Source organism: Canis aureus, chromosome 8 (assembly GCF_053574225.1).
Source record: "Canis aureus isolate CA01 chromosome 8, VMU_Caureus_v.1.0, whole genome shotgun sequence".
Lineage (NCBI taxonomy): Eukaryota > Metazoa > Chordata > Mammalia > Carnivora > Canidae > Canis > Canis aureus.
Window position 1 is genome coordinate 56,199,990 of NC_135618.1, and position 17,884 is coordinate 56,217,873.

The window sequence follows — 17,884 nt, forward strand, 5'->3', positions numbered from 1 at the left end:
AGCTGGAGCAGAATGGCATTTAGTCAGGATGTTTATACAAGGGAAATCAGCACCTCCGAGCCAGTTCAGTTAGGAAAGAGCCAAGACAGAAAAAGAACCAGGGACCAGAAACCAGGTGATGGTGTCTGAGGGCTCACAAATCATCAGTCCAGAATCCAAGCCACCATAAAGGCCAAGTCACCAGAGCTGAAAGCAAGGAACTCCTGGGTGGTAGATTAAATTTGTCGAATGCTAATTGCCTCTTTGTAAATAAAAGCAAAACTAGACAAACAAAAGCCAGTTTTGAGATGTATGTTCTGGACTTTATGGGTCCTTCTCTGATGTTTTAAATAAGAATCACTGAGGGCGGGGGATCCCTGGGTGGCTCAGCGGTTTAGCGCCTGCCTTCGGCCCAGGGCGTGATCCTGGAGACATGGGATCGAGTCCCACATCGGGCTCCCTGCATGGAGCCTGCTTCTCCCTCTGCCTGTGTCTCTGCTTCTGTCTTTGTGTGTGTGTGTCTCTCATGAGTAAATAAATAAAATCTTAAAAAAAAAAAAAAAAAAAGAATCACTGAAGGGTGCCTGGCTGGCTAGTTGGTGGAACATGCAACTCTTGATCTTGGGGTCATGAGGTTAAGTTCCACTTTGGGTGTAGAGCTTACTTAAATGATAATCATCATCATCATCATCATCATCTTTGGGCTGCAAGTAACACCCAATTCTAACTCAAATAGCTTGTTTTCTTAAAAAAATTATTTATTTATTCATGAGAGACACAGAGAGAGAGAGAGGCAGAGACATAGGTAGAGAGAGAAGCAGACTCCCTGTGGGGTACCTGATGCAGGACTCGATCCCAGGACCAAGGATCACAACCTGAGCCAAAGGCACACGCTCAACCACTGAGCCACCCAGGTGTCCCTTAAATAGCTTGTATTCTTTAGATAGTCAAGGTTATCTATCATAGAAAACAACCCAGATGATTGTTATCAGAGGATTAACCCAACAAATCTTAATTTCTTGCTCACACAAATTCCAATGTTGGTATGCTTGCTGAGCAGCTCTCCTGGATGGCTCTGCTCCAGGCCATAACTCAGGAAACCAAATTGCTTCTGTCTTGTAGTTATGCCATCTTGTGGTTCCAGGGTCGTCCTAATGTTATCCACCTGGGTAGAGGGAGTGAGGGGGACTTTGGGTGTGGGGTGAGGAGGTGAAGGATAGTGCACCTAAACTCAATTGCCCTAACCAAGAAGTAACCCACGTCATGTCACATTCCATTAATGAGAACAAGTCACATGGCTTAATCTGGACTTCAGGGAAGGGGATGCTGAAAATGTCACCCATGGTTGGAGAGTGTCTTCTGTCAGGATGCAAGAATGTCTGGTCCCCTTCGAGGTCCTTCTAGCCAGACTAAGGAGTTAAGTGGACATGAGACAGATTAATAGGAGAAAATCAAATTTAGTAGAATACGTACAGGGAGTCCACACAGACATAGAAAATCCAAAGACAGTCGGGCAAAATAAGGTACACATATTATTCTGAAGTGAGGAAAAGGAGGTAGAGGTCTGGGACTTTAAAGGGGGTGAAAATGTGATTCACAGGGGGATGAAAAAGAGCATGGGTTTGGTAAACAACTGTTTCTGGATCACTCAGAAACAGTGGGACATAAAGGACTTTGACTGAACAGATCATGCTGGGTCCCTCCCTGTCCACCATACCTACTTTCCATCATAATGTGCCCATGCATGATGTTAACTCTCTTCCTGGAGCAGTTTCTCCATCTAAATTCTTTCTAGGCAATTGTGGGGAGGTAAAGAGCTTTTCTTGAATCTTCTGGATTCTGATTATTTTTAATTCAAAATAGTCTCCATTCCAAAGTGGCCTACCTACCGTGGCCTCTACACTTCCAGGTAAGAACTCTATATAATATAAGATATGCCTGAATCTTTAGCAGGTGACTAGTCATCTCTACCATACAACTTAGGAAACTTGTATCCTTTGTAAAAAGAAATTCCCAGGGATGCCTGGGCAGCTTGGTGGTTGAGTGTCTGCCTTCGGCTCAGTCGTGATCCCAAGATTCTGGGATCGAGTCCCACACTGGGCTCCCTGAAGAGAGCCTGCTCTCCCTCTGCCTATGTCTCTGCCTCTCTGTGTGTGTCTCTCATGAATAAGTAAATAAAATCTTAAAAAATATATCCCAGATAAAGTGATCCCAAGATTAGCTAATTCAGCAGCTCAAAGATTAATTCAAGGACCCAAAATCTTTTCAACTTTCTGTTCCCATCCTTAGTCCAGTATATAATGTATCCAAATACAACATCCAGCAGGAGAACTGCCTCTTTTCTGTGTGTCATTAGGAGTGAAGAAATCTTCCTTAGAAGCATTCCCTTAGACTTTCCCAGCTCTCCAGCCAGGATGGGGTCACACAAATGGGGTCACCTATCTGTGTATGCCTAAATCCATCGCCAATAAGGGGGATGGAATCACCAGGAGGGACCAGGACCAGGGTTCTCAGTTCGAATTGCACATTAGCATCACCTGGAGGAATTTTTTAAAAATACAAATATCTAGACCCCACTGCAGAGATCCTTATTGGATTGGTGTGAAGTGAGCCTGACCAGAAGTCCCCAACTGATAGTTTAAGGACTAAAGTCCATTCGTATTCTTGTGTAGCTTGATCCGTAGGATGTCTCTAAAAATTGAGAATTTAACAACAATAAAGCAAATGGGGCAAATGGTAGAAACTGGTGACTCTGGTTATAGGATATAAGAACTCTTTATACCATTCTTGAAATTTTTTTCTATATAAGCCTGACATTATTTCAAAATTAAAAGTTACCATAAAAAGAGGAAAAGTAGGAACTTGCACATAAAAGCCAGTATCTTTGGTTTCTTTTGAAAATCGGAAAATCTGGGGAAACTGGGCTTGTTTTCCTGCAGAAAATAAAAAGCAGGCCTGGGTAGTCTGGCCCACCCCTCAGATCAAGTACATCCTATGGCAAGGGCCTGAGCATCGGTATTGTTGTCTAGAGCTTAGGTGAATCTGCCAATCAGGCTTGGGAATCACTTCCTGAAGTCTTTTTCATTTGCATCTGTCTTCTTCTATCCTGTTCCATCCTTTTCCAACCTCTAAGTATAGCTTGGCTTATTTTTTGCCAAACGCGGCACCTTACACTTGCCCACACTGAAGCTCATCCTTGGCAATTCCTCTGCCCACTCGCACAGCCTGGTGAGATCTTCCTGCAGCTTATCACCAGTGGCTTGGCATTTCACTACCTGGCACAGCTAAGTGTCACCAGGGAATGTGGGGCTCACACCCCTCCCTCCTCCAGAGCAGTTAGGCAAATGTCAAATAAGACCAGCCCCAGCACTGACACCCCACTGTTTTCAATTAATTAATTAACTAACTCATGACAAACCAACCAAGTCTCTGGTTGCAAGCAAAAGAAGCCAACTGTGGTTAACTTAAGCAACAGAGGAATTTCAAGGAGGAAAATCAGGGCTTTGCTCCAGCTGTGCTGTTGACATTTGGGGCTGGATAGCTCTTTGGGGGGTGGGGAGGGGAGATGACTGTCTTGCGCAAAGGCTGTTTAGCAGCATCCCTGGCTTCTACCCACCAGATGTCAGTTGCACAAATCCCCCTCCCCCTCCCCCCAAGTGATGACAGCCAAAAATGTCTCCAGACGTTGCCAAATGTCTGGGGTGGGGGAAGGGGAAGTTAAAGTCTCCCTTTCCAAAGGGAAAGCCAAAGATTCAAATTTTAGGAAAAAATGTGGCGATCTGAATCATCCTAGGGTTCTAGACGGTAAGGACTAATAGATGGTCGGGTTTGAATCCTAGCTGTGTGACTTTGGATGAGTTACTTCACTACCCTATACCTTAATGTCCTCTTCTGCAAAACCAGATCATCAGGATAGGTTGGGTTAGACGGTGGAAACAAGAAACCCCAAGATATCAATAGCTTCAAACACACACTACGTGTCTATTGTGGTCAGCCAGGGCTCTGCTGACCCGCTCCAGGAGACCCAAGCTGGTAGCAGCTCCACCATTTAGACATTGCTGGTCAATGGGATACGATGAAAAGAAAGAGAGGTGATATGCTAGCTTAAACGTGCTGCCTGGAAGTGATACACTTCATTCCAGCTCATAATCCATTGAACAAAACAAGTCACATGGTTCTACTGAAAGTGAAGGGGGACAGCAAAGTGAGAACCTACCACATCCCTAGAGGAAGAAGCGGAAACATGGATCGCTAAGCAGCATTAATGGTGGACACAAGTAATGATAATAACGACTTTATAAATGTGTTGGGAAGGGAAAATACTTAATACGTACAAACATCTTAAAACAGGGCCTGGTATCTATTAACTGCTCAATACACACTAGCTTCTGTTATTTATTAATTCAGCAAGAGTTTATTGGGTGCTGTAATGGTGAGTTTTATGTGAATAAAGCAATTATTCCATCAAACTTTAATGCAGGTGTTGCTGTGAAGAAATTTTGTAATGTGATTAATGTCTATAATCATCTGACTTTAAGCGATTTATTCTCCAGAATCTGGGTGGGCCTGGTACAATCAGTTGAAGGGCCTTAAGAGCAGAAGTGAGGCTTTTATTTTTTAAAACTTTATTTATTTATTTGATGGGGTCAGGGTTGGGGGGCTGTGTGGAGAGGACGGACTGAAGGTGAGAGAGAGAATCTCAAGCAGGGTCCATACTGAGTTTGGAGCCCAATGTGGGGCTCCATCCAGGGCTGTGAGATCATGACCTGAGCCAAAGTCAAGAGCTTGCCACTTAACCAACTGAGCCACCCAGGCACCCCAGAACTGAGGCTTTTCCAAAAAGAAATTCTACCTGTGGACGGCAGCATAAACCCCTGCCCAAGAGTTTCTAACCTGCACCTCATAATGGCCTGCCCTCCTGATTTCAGAGTCGTCCAGCCAGCCCCACACTCACATTGCAATGAATCTCTTCATAGCTTTAACTCTTAACATCCTGTTCCCTCCCTGCCTCTTCCCCTCTCCCTACTGCTTTGTTAAAAAGCATAAATTCGCCACTTCTGGCGTTGACTCATCTCTGGTTTCTGACCTTTCTGTTCTGACTTCCAGCCTCCTTGACAGAAGTTTCCTGGCTTGACTCACAGGTCCTCATCCTCCCATTTCTTTCTGTCTCCTGCTGCTGCTCATCTCTTTAGAAGTCTAGCAGTTTCTTCCTCTGTGTTGAGCATCCTGAGGGCTAACATGGCTTGGAGGAGCAGAAATTTTGAGCTCCTTGAACTTGACCTCCTTTATCTTTGCCCCCCAAATCGCCTCCCTCCACCCAACCTCACTTTACAGTCATTAAAACAGACCCAGTTCAAGTCCCTGCCCTGTGACCTTGGCCAAATTGCGCCTGATACTTTAGTTTACTCAGCTGCTAGAAGGGATCAGGATAAACCAACTCAAAATATGCCCCACCCCCTTAGCATACAGAAGGATTATTTTGAGCTGAAGGCAATCAAGAAACAGCAGATTTAAGGGAGAAAAAAAAAAAAAAAAAACTCTACCCTCCCCCTTTCTGCCTAAAAGCAGGGCATAAATTTCCCTTTGTGAAGCTGTCCCCCAACTCCCTATTCCCACACCGGGAAAAGGAAATGATTCTTAACACTGGAGGTGGCACCAACCTGAATCAGTATAAATAAATCTTACTGAAATAACACTAACATTCCATTAGTTTCCCCCATGTATTTAATTTCTCACAATCTACGGCCCTTTGAAGCCCAAACCTCCTTCCTTTTTGTTGTGTCACTTCTCCATAACTTTATCACCCTTTGTGAGAATGGTATATAAGCTCTCAGGCCTAACCACTTTGAGTTTTCATTCCTTTTCTGTGAGCTCTTGGTGTGCATGAAACAAATTAAATTATAAGCATCTTCGTCTGTTAACTTATCATCATCAGTTTAATTTACATGACCCAGGTACAGAAAATAAGAAGATAGAAGAAAGCTTTTCCTTCCCTATCCTCCAAAATGGAGATAACAGTAGAATCCACCTCACTGGGCGAGGTGAGGACTAAAGGCGATGCTCATGTGGCACTTAACACATGACCAGCTCATAGCCAGTGCTTGAGAAATGCAAATATATTATGTTGTTACCAATGCTAGTCCTATCCACCCTCAGCCCTAGTATCCTTGCCCCTTAAGGTCTCAGGACGATTTAAAGAAGGCAAAACAGCTCAGTTGCGGAAACTTAGCAGATTTTATTAACCACAAGGAAGCAAGCAATCCCCACTTCAAGTCTCAGGAAGGGGAATTTCTAAAACTCAAAACCAACTGTTTTCTTCCAAACCCCCTCTCCCACCAGGTAATGAGACCCTTCCATTCATCAGGGAGCCGAGGGAGCCAGCTTCTCTCTCCCTACCCCAACCCAGAGTCTCTGGCCCCCCACAGCCAATGTGCTAATATCACCGCCCCAGCAGAGGGGGATCCACAAGAAGACTTGTGCTTTGAAGCGACTCATTTTACCTACACTTTACACATCAAGAGGGAAGAGGACAATCATTATTGGCAAGAAAGATAGGAGTAGCAGCAGAGGTCGAATATTCTGAAGCAATCAGTTGGGACAACATAAGGAACAAAAGGAATGACATTATGCAAATGGCAGCCATTCCACCCTTGAGAAGATAATGTCCTCTCTGAACACAAAGAAAGACGGTTAAAGCAGCCCAGTTCATTCCAATTCTGTTTGAATAGTAAGCTTCCTACTGATTAATATTAGGCCCGGGTAGCATCAGTTCTCTGAAACATTAACACTTTCATATTCCTCAATAATTATGTTAGCTTCGACTGTATTAGATTTTAAATATTTCACAACATTGGGCCGGAGTCAGTACAGTAATAAATCTCACATTTCTCCAAAATAACTCAGAACTGGGTTGAGCCTTATACGGCTCCCCTATTAGGCAGGTTTTTCCCTGTGTAGCCTTTGAGGTCTACCAAAGCAGAGGACGGGGCTTGGGGGTGGTGGGGGGGGGGGCGGTGCGTGTTGGTCTTCGATTAGTAAGTCAATCCTCAGGGAAGCAAATAGTGAGTGGTCTGATTCTGACTAGTTTAGGAGAAAGCAAGCTATAGCTACATTGGAAGAATATGTCCCCTTTGTCCTTGCACCCCTCATCCATGGGGCCAGGACCCTACCTTCTTTCTATGTCGAGAAACCAGAAGAAAGAGATCAGAGCTCATTCCTCCCCACCAGCCAGAGAGCAGAGGCCAGCAGCCACCAGAGTCGGCAGCTCAGGTAGCTGAGGCTTGATTATTTGCTGGACAGGAAGAGGAGATTTTGAGAAAAGGACATCTGGGGACATAGGCAGGCATCAAGAGTGGGAGGAAGTAAGGACAGGATTGAGGGAGTTAAAGAGAAAGCCGGAGGGCCCAAGGTGGAGTCACTTGCAACCAAGACCTAATTGCAGATTCATCCTCTCTCCAGAATTTTAAGCCAATCGATCTGGGATTTTTCTGATCAGCACCAATGAGATTATCTGTAACAAGGGCTCTCCATCCTTCATAGTAAAAAGAGCTAATCCACCTAATGAGCCACCCTTCCCCCTAAGGGAAGGTGACCTTGCCCAAAACCCTTCTTTTCTGTTGCTAACAGCTTCCATCCTTCCCTTCTTCCTATAAAAATTTTCCATCTTGTAGGACTCCTTGGAGCTCCACTCTACTTGCTGGGTGGAACACTGCCTGAGTCATGAATTACTTAATAAAGCCAATTAAATCTTCAAATCTACTCAGTTGAATTTAGTTTTTTAACACTTGAGAAATAATAAATATAGCATTATTATGCTAAGGACACAGCAACCCCTTTCTTGACTTGGATTTTAATACAATGCTGCCCCATATTTACTGAAAGTGCCTCTTTTACCTTCCAGATACATTATTTTCAACCTGGGCTAAACATTAGAACCACCTTAGGAGTTTCAAAAAAGAGAGACATGCCTATGCCCTGTCTGTAAACACTAAGCATACACTTGCCCAATGTCCTGGTAATTCTACTTGCAATGATATGCCCATGAAAAACAAACACACCCAAAAAATGCGTTCTACCCAAAGACACATACAAAAGTGACCCCAGGAGCTTTTATTATGATAGTCAAAAATGGAACACAATCAAATTTCTGTCACAAATGATGTGGGAAACAAAGGCAGAAGAAAAAATATTACATTTCCTTACTACCTACAGCCCATTGACAAGTCCTTGAGACAGGTAGAGTGACATTCCTCTAGGGACTCAACTGCTTCGATGTTGACACTTTGCTAAGGACAAAAGCAGCAATCCTAGCCCGACCCTCAGGATCCTGTAAGTCTGCTTTATTTATTATTTTTTTAAGATTTTATTTATTTATTCATGAGAGACACAGAGAGAGAGAGGCAGAGACACAGGTAGAGGGAGAAGCAGGCTCCATGCAGGGAACTCAACATGGGACTCGATCCCGGGTCTCCAGGATCATGTCCTGCGCTGAAGGCAGGTGCTAAACCGCTGAGCCACCCGGGCTGCCCTGTAAGTCTGCTTTAACATGTAAAAGTTCCTTTAGAAATTTCCTTTAGGAGACAGAACATGAGAGACTCCTAACTCTGGGAAACAAACAGGGGTGGTAGAAAGGGAGGTGGGCGGGGGGTGGGGGTGACTGGGTGATGGGCACTGAGTGGGGCACATGATGGGATGAGCAGTGGGTGTTATGCTATATGTTGGCAAATTGAACTCAAATAAATAAATAAATAAATAAATAAATAAATAAATAAATAAAATTTCCTTTATCTCCAAACCCCCCAAAGTGTTGACAATCATCCCCCAAGCACATGGCCCACCCATACACGGTGGGTCTCATGACTCAGGTTTTATTAGACAGTAATAAACGACCTTCTCTCAACAATAGCTAGCCCCTCAAGGTCCTGGAAACCTTATTTCCAAAATTCCTCAGAGACTTACTATCCCTAGCTCTTTCCCAATTTTAAGTACATAATGGGCCACTCCTTATGACCCCCAGGCAGCTCTTTCTGCCCACAGGTCCTGTCTCCGGTGCTTTGATAAAACCACCATTTTGCACCAAAGATGTCTCAAGAATTCTTTCTTGGCCATGGGCTAAGAACCCTAACGTTCTTTTCCTACATCAATAAATAGAATGGATTGATGTATTGGGGCATGTTCAATTAATTGAATGAATTACTGCTGCCCCTGCCAGGTAGATGAATCTCACAGACATTAAAGAGAAAGAAGCTAGATCTAAAAGAATGTGTGGGGATCCCCTGGTGGCTCAGCGGTTTGGCCCAGGGCGTGGTCCTGGAGTCCCAGGATCAAGTCCCAGGATCAAGTCCCAGGATCGAGTCCCACATCAGGGTCCCTGCATGGAGCCTGCTTCTCCCTCTGCCTGTGTCTCTGCCTCTCTCTCTCTCTCTCTGTCTCTCATAAATAAATACATCTTTAAAAATAAATAAATTAATTAATTAATTAATTAATTAATTAATTAATAAAAGAATGTTTGTACTGCATGGCACCATTTATATAAGTTCAAAGTGCAGGCAAACCTAATCTAGGTGAGAGAAATCAGAATAGTGGCTCCCTGGGGTGGCGCGGGGCACAGTTACTCCCTGGGAAAGGCATACGAGAGCTTGAGGGGTCTGTGGGGGATTGGTGCTAGGAAGTTCTATAGCTTTATCACGATGGTGGTACATGGATATATATTTCTGTAAAAATTCATTAAGCTGTACACTGAAGATTTGTGTATCTGTGTAATATAACTCCACACAAGTGTTTATAATATTAGCAAAATTATATAAAATACAAAATGTCAATCTATGTCAGGACTCTTCCCTGAGAGTCTGATTCACTTGGCTTTGGGTGGGGCCCAGAGAAGGGGATAATTTAAGAGTCTGGGGATTTTTTTTTCCCTTTTCCCCCCAACTTTATTGAGCTATCATCTACATTAACCCTGTGTAAATTCAAGGCATACAACCTAATGATTTATTTATTTTTTTTTTTTATTTTTATTTATTTATTCATGATAGACACAGAGAGAGAGAGGCAGAGACACAGGCAGAGAGAGAAGCAGGCTCCATGCACCGGGAGCCCGACGTGGGATTCGATCCCGGGTCTCCAGGATCGCGCCCTGGGTCAAAGGCAGGCGCCAAACCACTGCGCCACCCAGGGATCCCAACCTAATGATTTAATATACGGCATACGTTGTGAAATTATCTCCACAACCGGGTTAATTAACACATCCATACCTCGCATAGTCACCATTTCTGTGTGTTTGTGTGATGAGAACTTTTAAGATCTGCTCCCTTAGCAACCTTTGAATATACAAAACAGTCTTGTTAACTGTGGTCACTGTGCTGTGAATAGCAGGGAAATCTAGTTTGAGAATTCTAACCCCGATGAATGGATTTGTGCTCAGATAACTGCTCTCGGACCCTGCAGACTCCCCCTCACAATCCTGGGAAGAAGCAGGGAGAGTCTGGGCATGTGCAGGAAAATCTGGTCAACTGGATGGAAGGAGGCCATTTGGCCTTGAGGCTTAAGAAATTTCTGGCTCCCCTGTATTCCAGATCTTATCGTCAGCTGATCTGTGAGCCAAAAGCAGTGAGCAAAGAAGGAAAAAGAGCAGTAAGGGCAGAAGGGACCTACCCCAAGGAAGGCAGCCTCTGTTCCATTTAACCTTTCTCTGCATAAGAAAGCAGAAAGCCCCTGAGAGAAGAACCAGCCTACCAAGCGCCAGGGCCTGCTCCACCAGTAGTTCCCAACCTTGGCTGCCCGTTCACATCATCTAGGGAGATTTTCTTAAAAATCCCCAATGCCCAGGCTGCACCACAAAGCAATCTTATCAAAATCTCAGGCATCAGTATTTTGTAAAGCTCCCCAGATGATTCCATTGTGTGACCAGAGTCGAGAACCACAACCCCCGCCCCCCATGAACTCCATACTAAAGCACAGTGACCTTGGCCACCATCTGAGAATCCGACCCAGTTCCGTTAGCTTGGAAAGAGATGGACACAGGAATGATATCCAGCTGAAGCAGGAGAGCTTATCTTGTCTTATTGAGTCGAAGAATGAATCTCGCGGACAAAAAGGAGTAAAGCGATAGAGTTTTATTAAGCAAGGATACAGAAAAAGCTCTCAGGAGTAAGAGGGGTCCAGACAGGGTTGCCAACGCGGACCTCCACCAACAATCCTTTATTTAGAACTGACCGGGGATTGTGGCCTTACCATTCTTGTGATGTCTTGGTTTGAGTAAGGACTGGTGATAATATCCTTAGTGGCTTATTTCTTCTGTGGGGTCTGGTTATTCTTTGTTGGTCACAAGATGACTGCCATAGGAAGATCCCACCTCTGATGCCCGGGCAGGGTGGTCTGGTGTGTTCCTTTATCTCTGATTTCCTTACACCTCAGCATTTCTGGGATTTCTGTGAGCCTGATCATGTGGCCCTCTACTATCCCCACCTGCCCCTTACTCAGTGAGACCCTTCAGATGTATGTCGGTGGGTCATATACTTGGGGGATGATGGCCAATGTATATCTTGGGGGGCGGGGGAAGGTACTGTTAAAGGAAGTTTCCAAAGGAATTTTTATATGTAAAAATAGACTTACAGGGTCTTGGGGGGGTCAGGCGAAGATTGCCTTTTGTCCTTAGCAAAGTGTCAACATCCAGGCAGTTGAGTCCCAAGAGGAAGGTCATTCTGCTTGCCTCTAGGACTTGTCAATGGGCTTCAAGTCATAAGGAAATTTAGTAATTTTTCTTCTGCCTTTGTTTCTCAAATCAGTGAAGAGACCTCCTCCCCATGCCAACTCTGGAAAAGGTGCTAATTTAGGTGTTGTGCAGTTGGAACACACACCATCTTAAGGGCCCTACATCTTGCGGCTGGAGGGCACAACCCCATGAGCCACATCTAGTGGGCACGGACATTTTTCCACTGTGTTGGATTATTCTATCATCAGCCTATTTAGACTGTGAGGGCCATGCTTCCCAGAATCACCTTCGCTGTGTGGTTCCAAGTTAGAGCTGCCACAGTGAGGCTGTTGGGGTGTGGGAGGCAGCAGTGAAGCAGTAGTGTCGAAGGTTCCAGGCGGTGAGACAGATACAAGAGTGCTGCTGGGTCCCAGCTCATCCCTCTGCTCTCTCCATGCCACATCTAGTCCTTCTTGAACTCCAGCCTTGCTGACCCACAGGGACCTGATCCATCATCGGATGCTTCAGTGTAAATTCACAGAGGCAGCAGCTCTAATGCGCCTACAGCCTTCCATGTGTTTCTATACCAGCCCCTCTATGGTCTCACAACTACAGCCGGACAGGACCGACTTCCAGGCTTCTCTACAAGCTCTGACTCGTTCACCTGTGTCCATGCTTCAAACGAGCACCTTTTCTTGGATTTCCCTACACCTTCTTTTGGACTTTTATTTCCCCCCAGATCATCCGATAGTTGGGTAAGGTCAAATTCTTATCATTTCTGATAATCCAGCTCTCATTGCAGGGCTGGTTTTCTGATTCCACCCTGCCAGACACTCCATAGAAAGGCAGAAGGGAGCCTCCCAAGGATGTCGGAAATGTTCTAAATCTTGATCTGAGTGGTGGTTACATGGGGTCTATATATATACTTAAAAGCTCATCAAATCTTAAGATGCGTACACTTTCCCATTCACATGCTGCATCTTGAGAATTTCTTAAAACAGTGACTCAAAAAAAAAAAAAAAGTGACTCAAGAGGCTTTATCAGCCAAGTAAATAAATTAAAGCGCAACAATACAGAGATTGAATGCAAGCCCTCTGGGGCACCTGCATGAACCACAGACCCCAGCCCTGTGCTTGCTCACGTTCTTCCAGACCCCAGCCACACCTCTCTCTGCTCCTCCTGCTGCTGAATATGTAACAGCCCTTCCAAGGTCCCCTCCGCCTGCTGGCTTTGACAATAACAGATCATGATTACAAACGGCTTTCGACTGGAGAAAGATCTTTGGTCTTCATTAAGGTTTATTTGTGACTGTTCCAATGGTGGTTTCTGAGAGAAGAGAAAGAATGCCGATGGCAATTAGGCTCTCCTAATTGCAGTGCTCACTGATTGCCTGTATTAAAAACATTTGAGGAAGTGTAGCAATTAGAGCTTCGGGAAATATTTAAAAACAAAGTGAAAAGAGGCCTCTAAGTGCAAGGACACAGAGGCAGCCAGGAGCCCCTTGCCCAGCTGGCGTGGACCCTGAGTAACCCTGGACGTCTGGGCAGCTCACCCCCTGGGATGATGGCCATGATGGGTCCAAGGAGAAAGAGATATGTTTCCACCCAGGCATCCTCCAGAGCTGGCCATGAATCAGCCCATATAGAAATGAGGCAATTTTACAAACAGGATAATAATGTCGGGCATATATATATGTATGGAATGTATATGTATGGAATATATACAACCAACCAACCAACAACATTATTCCTATTTTAAAGGTGAGGAAACTGAAGTTTTCGTCTGCAGAAAAGGTACAAAACTTTCCAAGGTCACACGCACAGCAGGTAGCAGACCCCAACTCAAACCCAGGTCTGCTTGATCTCAAGGCACATGCCCATAACCAGTACATTATTCTATGTCATCCTCAGTCCCCAAACCCTGGATTCCTCTAGCCGCCAGCACCCAGTAAGAAAGACAAACTTGCTTGTGAGTTCACATCACCACATCCCACCAACTCTTTACCATGTCTCCCTCAAGAACCTACTCCCAGACACCAGACTAGGTCAGAGGCCCCCTTGGTCTCTGTCAGCCCTCCCCAGCCTCTCCCCACAAAGCTCCTTGAGCTCTAAGCGTTTCTCCACAACTCTTGCCAGCCAGGATCAAGGACCCAAGGTCTTTCATTTGTCCTTGGAGATCTACCTTGCAGAAGTTACTCATGCTCATCACTATTTATGAAACATGTTTACTACCATCGCCCAAACTTTCTTTTTCCTTTGGCCTCTTGGTCCCCCACTACCCTTACACTAGAATGTAAGCAACAGGAGGGAAGAGATTTGGGTCTATTTTATTTCCTGGTATAATAACCCCAGCACACAGTAGGTGTTCAATACAGTTGCCAAATGAACGAGAGCTTTCTCTTATCCAACCAGAAATACGTCCTCTACATTCTCCCAGGCATGTCTTGGTACATGATGCTTTCTTAATTCCCAGAAATGCATCCTCTATGTTCCTTTTTATCAATCAGTTGCTCTAGATTCATGGCTTCATGCCTTCTAGCCTAGCCCAGATAGATCCGTATGGCCACTGCTAGAGCACAAGAAGCATTTGTACTTCTAAAGCCTGATCTGTAAGATGATGGTCTCTATGTCACTGTTCTAGTGCCACCCCAGGTAAAGGTGTTCTCAAATTCACCTGTGCAGTGCACTGAAGAAAAGCAGTTTTACCACATATTGTACTATGTCCATCAGGAAACAAGATTAAAACTTTATTTCCATCTCCTAATTGGCACTGGCACCCCAAGAGAAATACTGGCCCATTAAGTAAGGAATGCTAATTGCTTACTCACCTCCTGCTGACAGTGATGACAGGCTTGGTTAAGGGTTTTTATTAAGGCCCATTAAAGGGAAGACAATGTGGCAAGCTTCTAGGTTGCTTGGCAGGGAGAGACAGCATATAGATGCTGAGGGGTGCGGTGGGGTGTAAGGTGGAGGAAGGTGCAGGTGAATGAGGAAAGAGGCTTGGGGGCTGGAGGGCTGTTGTAAGATTAGATTGGCTATGAGTAACACAGATCATGTGACTTAAATAGTTTTGAATTTGAAATGTATTGTTAATTTAAAACAAATTTAATCCTTACTGATTAATATACCACATTCTAAGCTCTTTCTGTGCATTGTTGCATTTATTTATCCTCATGGCAATCCCACCAGGCAGGAATTATTACCAGCCCCATTTTAGGAATAAGGAAAGTGAGACCTAGAGAGATAAAGTAATGTTCAGAGTCCCTTCACTAGTCTATTTCTATAGCATATCTCCCGAACATTATATTAGGAGAATCAGGACTGAGAGCCTAATGGGCTTTATGGTGTCTGGACGTTTCTCTACCACCCATGTTGATTCAATCTGAGAATAACTTGGTGAATACCTACAATGAACTAATTCCATGCTCTGTACTCAACACCTAAGTAGAGAAGGGAACTCATGTGACAAACTAAGTATAAGCACCCATATTTGGTTTACCCTCAAAGTCCATGAAAGAAATCTATAACAGCATGGGAAAACCAGAAAGTGTCATCAGATGGTCAGAAATGTCAAGTAAAAGTTGAAAGCAGGGAAGCAGACAGCACCATGATAAAGTGGGATGAAACCACCACCAAAACCTGCAAAAGAATCTCCAGAGTGGCGCAGCGGTTTGGCGCCTGCCTTTGGCCCAGGGCGCGATCCTGGAGACCCGGGATCGAATCCCACGTCGGGCTCCCGGTGCATGGAGCCTGCTTCTCCCTCTGCCTGTGTCTCTGCTTCTCTCTCTCTCTGTGACTATCATAAATAAATAAAAATTAAAAAAAAAATTTAAAAAAAGAATCTCCAGAGAAGGTATGAATGTGGGGAGAGGGTTCCAAGCTGCATCTGGATAGAAGATGGAAGGGTGGGCCCAGGAGTACTTGTCATGGTGATTAACTGGGGAGATAAAATGAGTATATAAGCCCTGGTAGTAACAATGAGATGCTTACCAGATGAGAGTACTTGTAAGTAAGATGAACTGAAAAAGTTCCACACTCAAATACACTATGGTGGAACCATCAAGAATAAAGAGAAAATCCTAAAACTTCCAGAAAGACAAGAAGTTCACTTAAAATCACTGTCCCTTGTCTGTCTCCTGCCTGTTTTTATTTTTAATGGAAGAGACTTTAGATTATAAATATATATGAATAGAAGATAAAGAAGCTAAGGATATGAGAGGGCATCATTCATACAGCATGATGTCTGCTAAAGTGGATTAGATTGAGAAAATCTTCTCTTCCTCTATAGCAGGGGGAAAATTCTAAGCATGGGTGGAGATGCAGCTTAGTTTTAGTGGGGAAGGGCAGAGAATTGAGAGACATCATGCCCTGTTAACCTCTGCCTCTCTATTTTGAATAATTACTGAGTGTCAAGCACTGTCCTTAATACATTATTTCTCATTTGGATCTCAAAACAACCCTACACACAGAGATTAGGATAAAATACAGTGAATTTGTCAAAGGAATAGTATCTAAAACATATAAAGAGCTCCTACGAATTAACAATAAAAAACAAACAACTCAATTTTTTAATGAGTAAAAGCTATGGACAAAATTCACAAGAGACGATACACCAGTGACCCATAAGCACATAGAATGGTGTTCATCATCATTAGCCATCACGGTAATGCCAATTAAGATCTCAATAAAATGTCATTTCAAACCTATTAGAATGACTGAAATAAAAAAGACTGATAACTCCAGAGGTCAACAAGGATATGGAGTAACTAGCACTCTCATACATTGCTGTGAGAAGGCAGAGCAGAATAAAGAAAACAAACAAAAAAGAATGTAGAGTAGTGTGACCATTTTGAACTATTTGGAAGTTTCTTATAAAATTAAATATATATCAACTATGTGGCCTAGAGATTCCAAGCCTAGGTATTTACACATGATATATAAAAAACGTGACTACCAAAAGATTTGCAAACAAATGTTTATAGCAACCTTATTCATAATAATTACAAACTGGAAACTGTTCAAAATGTCCATAAAGTGAAGGATATAGATCCATCAATGGATAACAAATTGTTGTATGTCCACACAATGGAACACTGCACAACAATGCAAAGAAATAAACCACTTATGCCCATAACAACATGGACACACCTTAAAACAGTGTATTGAATAGAAGAAGGTAGTTACAAATGAGAACATACTGTATAATTATTTTTTTAATTTTATTTACTTATTCATGAGAGATACAGATTGAGAAACAGACACATAGGCAGAGGGAGAAGCAGGCTCCCCACAGGGAGCCTGTTGTGGGACTCAATCCCAGGACCCTAGGATCATGCCCTGACCCAAAGGTATCTACTCAACCACTGAGCCACCCAGGCATCCCTGTATAATTGTACTTCTTTGAATATAAGAACAGACTAAAACAATCTTTGGTGATAGAAGAAATAAACTGAGTAGAAAATGATACAAGTGAACTTTCTGGGATGACAGAAATGCTTCATACCATGTTTTGAGATGATTGTTACTCAAATGTATGCAGTAGTCATAACTCACCGAATTGAACACTAAAGACCTCTAAATTTTTTCTATATAATTTATACTTTAAAAACATAAAAACACATTTTTAAAAAGCCCTAAGAGTTGGGTGAAATATCAAAGTTCAAAGAAGTCAAGATTCCAACTTAAAATCACACAGTACATGAGTGGAGTGGAAATTATAACCAGATATGACTGATTCCAAAGCTCATGATATGCCCCAAAACAACTATGTTAAACCATTTTAAAACTTTTCGGGATCCCTGGGTGGCGCAGCGGTTTGGCGCCTGCCTTTGGCCCAGGGCGCGATCCTGGAGACCCGGAATCGAATCCCACATCGGGCTCCCGGTGCATGGAGCCTGCTTCTCCCTCTGCCTATGTCTCTGCCTCTCTCTCTCTCACTGTGTGCCTATCATAAATAAATAAATAAATAAATAAATAAAAACTTTTCTGCTAGGGCAATTAGACAAGAAAAAGAAACAAAAGAAAGCTGGACTGGAAAGCAAGAAGTGGAACTGTCTCTATTTGTAGATAACATGATCTCATATATAGAATAGAAAATTCCTAGAAATATGCAAAACACTATTAGAACTAACGAACAAATAAAGCAACATTGCAGAATGTAAGAGTAATACATAAAAACAATTATAAAGGGGATTCCTGTGTGGCTCAGCAGTTT

At 43.5% G+C, this 17,884-nt stretch overlaps 1 long non-coding RNA gene across 1 annotated transcript in view; it reads right to left on the minus strand.

The window, feature by feature from the left end:
* Positions 1 to 17,884, minus strand: part of LOC144319203 (uncharacterized) — a 34,856-nt gene that overhangs the window by 4,733 nt on the left and 12,239 nt on the right. The window contains exon 2 of the long non-coding RNA XR_013385098.1: positions 1,007 to 1,144. This is a non-coding gene — a long non-coding RNA (uncharacterized LOC144319203). The remainder of the gene's footprint in view (positions 1 to 1,006; positions 1,145 to 17,884) is intronic.